The following is an 8,261-nucleotide window of genomic DNA, read 5'->3' on the forward strand; positions in this document are numbered from 1 at the left end:
CACCAATGAATTACATAAGTATCTTTATTTTAATTTACTTTTTATTTATCTTTCAATTATCAAAACTCATAACCAATTGAATTCGCCTGACTAAGATTTACAGGATGACCATAGCTCGCTTCAAGCCGGCAATCTCCGTGGGATCGACACTTACTCGCGTAAGGTTTTATTACTTGGACGACCCAGTGCACTTGCTGGTTAGTTGTACCAGAGTTGTGAAAAGTGTAATCACAATTCCGTGCACCATCTACCTGGTAAATTGTTAAGGAAAGTTTGAATGTTGTTAAGACTGAGGGAACCCGTAAGGGTGATTTTAGTGCTATTTTAGCGAAGATTATGTCTGAATTTCTGTAAAAGTTTAGGGACTTAGTTAAATGAAAATGTGTAAATTGTCCCCAAGAAGGTTTAAAGTTAATTGGTGATGCGGAGGTATGTGTAGTTAAGCAGTGATGTAGAGATATGTTTAGTAATGTGGTGATACGGAGGGGTGTGTATGTATAGTTAAGCGGTGACGTGGAGGTATGTTTAATAATGTGGTGATGTGGAAGGGTGTGTATGTAATTGGTGATGTGGAGGTATGATGAAAAGAACGGAAAAGAGAAACCATGAATGGAAAATATAATTGAAATGGATAATGAATAATGAAAAGTGAACGACAAATGGGCTTCGTGCCAAACTGCTAATGCGGAAGTGCCCACCTGACTGATAGCCTAAAGTTGCTAATGCGAGAATGTCTGCCTAACTGATAGCATATGGAATGTGAATGGGCCTTGTGCCAAACTGCTAATGCGAAAGGGCCCGCCTAACTAATAGCCTGAGATTGCTAATGTGGGAATGTTCGCCTAACTGATAGCCTATTTCTACCGTGATGCCAAGATATCCTAACTGACATGGAAACCCATGATGATAATTGAGGCTAACTGACACGGTAAAGAAACCATATTCGGGGTTCGCCTCGAGTAACGTCGGATTGCGAGTAGACAACCGACGCGTGAGCTCATGACCTGCGCTAGGAAAGGCATGTCTCATGTGCATTTGTATATTTTGTTTGAGTGTGTATTGTCTTGGCTTGCTTAATTGTTTATTCATGTTAATTTCTAATTGCCTACTTGTTATATATGCTTTCTGTATGTGTTTGACTTGTCTGTTTTGTCTGTTTATGTAATTTCATCGGAGTTGGAGGAACGGAAGAAAGGCGAAGAGATTGAGGATTTTGATTAGATGTTGATCAAGTTTAGAACTTTAGAGACCTACCCTCGTTTATGGTTTCAACTTTAGTTCTTTAAGATTTATAATCTGATTGTCGGCGTTCTAAGATTGCCTTTGGCTTTTCTGGGACCTTGTTTATTATATATATGGGCACCTTAACCATACTGAGAACCCCTGGTTCTCATCCCATATGATATTGTTGTTTTTCAGATGCAGGTCGAGATGCGCCTCGCTAGGCGTCTGGAGTTTTATTGCAGCGAAGATGGGAGTTTGGGCTTTTATACTATGCTATGTATACTTATATATATGCTTAGTCTTCTCCTTTTATGTATTTTACCTTGGTGCCTCATAAAGGCTTTTGTTGGAGAACTAGAGTTTATTTTGAGAACTTTAGATATGGGATTATAAGTATGTATATATGTAAATATTCTCCGGTTAGCCTTAGCTTCGCAGGCTGAGCTTAGAGCTTGACTACTTTGTATCCTTGATCCTCTATTCTTATGTATATATAGGTATCTATTTGCGCTTAAGCTTTTCTTCGTTACGTTGTCGCTTCGTGAGTGTTACGACTTTTATTTTAAACTTTCCTTTAAAGGCTCCTAGATATAAAACTTTTTCAGCTATATATATATTATTCTTAGAGGTCGTAATATCTCACCACCTCAGTTTTGTGACTTAAGCATAAGACTCTGTATGGTAGAGTGTTATAGTAAGCCTCACTTTCGTTCCCAGCTGTTCACTCTCTAGTTTTGAAATTCTTGGGGTTTGGTGTTGAGATTTTGTGTAATTTCGATGTTTAGGATCTAATTAACTTGGTGGACTTGCCGGGTCTTGTTCCAATTCTCCGTTGGTGAGGTGAGAACTCTCAAACCCTAATGGTTTTTCTTGATTATATGTGTTTGAGTATTAAAATTTAGTATATGAATGTGGTAATGTGAATTAGGTGGTATATGTATATGTATATGAATTGGAGCATATTTGTGAAGTTGGAAGCTTGGTTAGGATTTTGGTTGCTGAATTTTGGTGTTGGAAGCTTGTGACCTTGCCTTGTGGGTTGCCTTGGGTTATCAGAGGAAAGCAGCCAAGGTATGGTTTAGGTTTTATGTATTTAATATATAATGTTTTGTGAAAACTTAGGTTAGATGACCATAGAATAGGTTGGCAAGATTAAGTGTGTTAAATGCTTAGTGCTTGTGATAATGAATGATAATATGGTTTGAGTTTGTATTGGTGTTTATTGATTATGTTGGAAATAGAATGATAAATGATGATGTGATGATGTTTGATGAATTGGTGATCATAAAGGTGTATATATAGGATGGTATGTTGATGATTGTTGGCAAGCTTGTGAAGTTTATGTTGATGTTTAATTGATTAAGGTAGGTTGTGGAGGTTTTGGCATTTAAATTGGTATATTTTTGTGTTGGATATGTCTAAAGGAAGTGGGAATTGAGTTTGGTTTTTATGAAAATTGAGGTTTGAGTGTTTTTGTGTAAAATTGATTTTGGCCGAACTTCGACGAGCTATAACTCGGCTTCTGGACCCTCAAATTGCTTCAAATATGTTTTATAGGAAAATTGGGTCTGTGGAGTTTACGCCGTTCGAAGAATAGAAGAAAAATGATTTAAAACGAAAAGTTATGCACGTCGGAAGTTTGGGATTTAAAATTGAAATTCTGCAGCTTTTCAGACTTAGTTAAATTTTTTTATAAAACGTACGCCCACGCGTATGCGTGACCTGGGGTTGTTGCGTATGCGAAATCCCTCAGGCGCGATCAGTTGTTTCTACATGGTGCGCATGTGTACATGAGAAGGGCAATGCGTACGCGTCTTGGTCCAAACGCGCACTCACGCGTACGCGTGGCCCACGCGTACACGTGACCCCTGTTTTCAGCAAATGAAATTTTTGTGTTTTAAACATGATTTTAAACCTCTAAACCTCTATTTTCATTCTTCTAGTCCCTAAAGATTAGTTTTAAGTGTAGTGATGAGATTAAGCTATGGAAAGGAAGGTTACTTGGAAGTAAAGGAAGGTCTAGAGTAACTGAATTGAGATGTTAATGATAAGATTGGGGTTAACTGTGTGTGGTCGGAATGGTTGAGATGTGTGTGTGGCCGAAATGGTTGAGATGGCAAGATCTGGGTGCAATCCCACTTGCGTGTTAACTTGAAAATGTGTTCAGATGGTAAGTTGAGGACGAAAGTTCCCTCTCTTGTCGTGATGGGGATGTGGGGAAAGCGGAAAGGCACTCTCCTTCGTATTTTTTCACCCCCACATTCTTCTCTGGTTGCAAGGTGGAAAGGCACACTCCTTCGATGTGGAAAGGCACTCTCCTTCGTATATCCTCCAGGAGAAGGTGGAAAGGCACACTCTTTCGATGTGAAAAGGCACTCTCCTTCATTTATGATCCTCCTGGAGATGCGCAACCTAGAGACCAATGTTTGGGTTAGCTACCAGATGTGTCGGGTTCTGGCAAAGTAACCGACACGTGAAGTCACGGCCAGCAGGATAAACATACATCATATGCATATGTATGCTTTGTTTGAATGTAAATTAATTGGGCTTGCCTATGTGATTATCATACTTACCTGCTATCCTTGCTACTTGCATTACTTGTACTTTACTTGTGCTTGATTTGACTGCCTTGTTTGTCTGTGTTGTTCTGTTGGTGATTTTGGAGGATTGTGGAGGAAGGGGAAATGGTTAAGGGTTTTAGTTAGAATTTGGTTAAGATCAAGAACCTTAGTGGACCACCCTGATTATGGCTTTCGTCTTTAAATCCATTAAGTTTTATAATCTGAGTGTTGGCGTTCTAGGATTGTCTCTGGCATTCCCAAGACCTTATATCTTATGTGCGTGACACCTTTACCATGCTAAGAATATCTGGTTCTCATCTCATACTGTATTGTTGTTTTTCAGATGCAGGTCGAGAGGCTCCTCAGTAGGCGTCTGGAGTTCTGCAGCGAAGTGTTTTCTGGGATGTTATTTGGGTGTATATTTCTATATAATCTTATGTATTTAAATCTCCGACAACTTACTTTATTTTTGTACCTCTTAGAGGTTTATGGAGAACTAGGGTTTTATGTATGTATTTTAGGCTTCGGGTTATGTATATAAGTATGTAAATATTCTCCAGTCAGCCTTAGTTTCGCAGGCTGAGTTAGGAGCTTGTTATTTTGTACTTTTGACCCTCTATTTCTACTTTCTGTTTATTATACTTATGAATCTTAGTTTTCTTTGCAAGCAAGTTTTCCGTTCACGTGAGCATTACGTCTTTTGTTTTAAACTTTTCTTCAAAGCCTCCTAGTTATAAACTTCTTCAAACTATATTTTATATATAATTTTACTTTTAGAGGTTGTAATACCTCATCACCTCTATCTTATGACTTAAGCATAAGATTCTGTGTGGTAGGGTGTTATATATCTCTATTTCGAACAAATTGTCCTTATTAAATAGGAATTTTTTAAATAAATAATTTAAATATTTTATTTATGGATATATATAATTTATTAAATTTTATCTTTTTACATATTTTGTTTATAGTGTGAACGAATTAAGATTGCTTATATCTTGTTTACATTATAAACGAGATAAGACATGATTTTATTTGGCTTTATCTCGTTTGCAAAAGAGATATAGAAAATTTGAAAAATACACATATCTTCTTTACACTGTAAACGAAATATATGTATTTGTAAATATAAAAATATAATTTTTGAAAATAATATAAAATATTCATAATTTAATTCAGACCAATTTAAAAAATAAAAATCGATATTTTTTGTTACTATTTAGATCCACTTTAATTAATTTATATCTCATCTATATTTTAAATTTTAAATTAATAACTTTATTTGTTTGTATTGAACTCTTAAAAGTAGAACGTTTCAAATAATAGAGAAGATGGACGATTTCAAATAATAGAGAAGATGGACGGTTTCAAATAATAGAGAAGATGTGTTTCAAAATAATAGAGGAAATGAGCGGTTTTAACTCATTGGTTAGTGGGCACTGGACTATCACGTAATTTGAAACTGCTCATTTAAAATCAGCATATTATTTTCCTAGAAACTAACCCATTTAAAACCGACCGTCTTCCTTATTATTTTAAAACTGTCTATCTTTTGTATTATTTGAAACCATCCATCTTTTTCTATTATTTGAAATGTTTTATTTGTAAGAGTTCAGTATAAACAAACAAAGTTATTAATTTAAAATTTAAAATATAGATGAGATATAAATTAATTAAAATCAATCTAAATAGTAACAAAATTTATCGATTTTTATTTTTTAAATTGGTTCAAATAAAATTATTAATAATTTTTATTATTTTTAAAAATTACGAGATATGTGTATTTTTTTTTAAATTATAACGCTAAATAAAATCGTGTCTTATCTCGTTTACAGTGTATATGAGATATAAGGAATCTTAATTCGTTTACGAAATATGTAAAAAAAATGAAAATTAGTAAATATGTTATAAATTATATATATCCATAAATAAAATATTTAAATTATTTATTTTAAAAAATCCTATTAAATAGTGGAGTGCAATACTAATAAGTTTGGAAAAAATGTTACAACTAGAAGAGAATTAGTCTCCATCTAATTCGTAGTTTGAAACTTTCCAATTGGAAACAAAACTACATGTTATTATCACTGAATTGTATTAGGTCACTAATTAGTCAAAATAATTATGCTGAAGTCTTATCCGGTTACTTCATTCATCAAATGTAACTAGTATATGTCTGGAAGTATATAGTAGTAGTACTTTTCAAAACTTCAATCTTGTTTCTGGCTAAATAATTAAGTGCATTCAATGTAATGGTAATTAAGATTAGATACGCAAATCCCGGTTCACACGCATATCTTAAATTAATCTTAGACTGCCATTCAAACATTGACATATCTATATATATAGTGGTGCAAGCAAATACGCAAATAATGGAGTTATTAGTTGACATTCTTGTATTTGATGGAACAAGTTATTCACCTTTCAATGTTGATTTTATGAGACCGTGTTAGAGCAATGTTGAATTTACTTTCGCAGAAGTACCAATATTTTTTTTGGTTGCACACGGTATCTCCCAATCCGACATGCTAAGGACTAATCTGTCGCGAATCGGAGCTCCATGCATTTAAGAATTTATCGTTGGCCAATAAATTGCTGCATGCACAAAGCGGAATTTAAACCCCTGACACTTATTTAAGCGAACGAGTGAGCTGACCACTCGACCAACCCAAGTTGGTTGAAGAAGTACCAATATATATACTTTTGGACGCCATCATTTATAAGGATTTTACTGAGACACTACTTAGGATATTATCTATATATAATTGAACTTTTCAAAACTTTTAATAGTAATGATATTAATAATTTGAGTTCTTAATTTGCAGCTTGTCTCTTTAAATTATTGAAGTACTTACTATAGATAAACCAGATGTTTTAATTTAAATTTTATGGCACGTGTGACTGTGAGGGAGCATTAACCGGGCTTTATTAATACTATTTAACTGAGTTTAATCAGTTTATATGAATTAATTAATTAATTAATTAAGAGTAATATTATATATCTAAATTTTTTTATGAATTAATTTTAACTAAATTAAATAATAAAATTTAAAATAATATTACCTATAACTGATTTTTGTTGATTAATTAATATTAAATGCATCTTTATAAATTATGAATAAATAAAAAACACTAGCTTTTATTTTGAGTTACTAGTAGGGATAACTATATTTATTCACCTATGTACAGTCATTTTGATCGATTCAAAGCACAAACATTTCCTTTTGGAAAAATTGAACTTCTCTACCAAAAAAACACATGAAAAAAGAATTAAGCATAAACAGATTGGTCAACACGCTCTTACCAAACGAAAAAATATATCAAATGAAAACTAAGTATGACATTTAATCGACAGTTGCCGCTCAACATGCATGAATATCACGAAGCAATAAGAATAATTGAATTCATTACATGACTATTAGCTTAATTAGTGCAATTATTGCCATATATATTATATTAATAAGTTCCACAAATCATCTCTTGTAGACCCTCTTAAAGTATCAGTCACTTCAGTTAGGTTGCTTAAGAATAGAGTTCGGATTAGTAAAATATTTTGAAGAGATATTTGTACACAAATTTTTTATTTTGTATTTAGTAAATAAAAAAATTATATATTTATGTTTGTAATTTTTAAAAATAATTTGTATTTATTAAAATTAAAAAATTTATACTTTATATATTAATTAATTTTTAAATTTAATTATTATATTTATATTTATTATAATATTTTTAAATATTAAAAATTATTTTAGCAAATATATTTGCTGTTGTTTGACTTATTAAAAATTATTTTTAATTTAATTTATCAAACATATTACAACTTTTAAAAATTATCTTTTTAAAAACAAACTTTTATAAATTATTTTTAAAAAATAAAAAATTTAACAAATCAAATGTAGTTACTCCATAAAATTCATGTGTACATGACTGCAAGACCAAAATGTTTAAGAGTTGTATTATTCTTCTCAGGGTAGATTAGGGAGAGGGGGCACTTGCCTTTATTGGCTTTTTTATTTAAATAAATAAATAAAAATGATTAATTTTTAAAATACGCAGAAAATAATAAAATTGAAATGAAAATATGTATGATCACCTCATCTGCAGTGCATGTAAAATGGAAAAACACATTAATTCATGAATGACGCCAGCGAAATAAAAGTTGACATGAAAGAAGAGTAGATGATAGTATGAAAAATGAAGTTTGACTTCCCAATGTAGAATTGGCGACCGCGAAATGGCCACTTCTGAATCAGCACCTGCGAATTAGAACACATCAACTGTGACAAATATGAATTAGACCAACACAGTGACAGCACCAATGAATTGCGTTGCAAAAAACCTACTTTTTATTAGATGATGAAAAAAATGATAATATTATATATGAATTTATTATTATATTATCTTTATTCTCATATTAAATTATAAATTATTTTTTGAGAATTATGTTAAAAAATTTATTTTGTTAAATTTAATATACAG

This window comes from Arachis ipaensis, chromosome B10 (assembly GCF_059453495.1).
Source record: "Arachis ipaensis isolate K30076 ecotype BB chromosome B10, ASM5945349v1, whole genome shotgun sequence".
In the NCBI taxonomy this organism is placed as follows: Eukaryota; Viridiplantae; Streptophyta; class Magnoliopsida; order Fabales; family Fabaceae; genus Arachis; species Arachis ipaensis.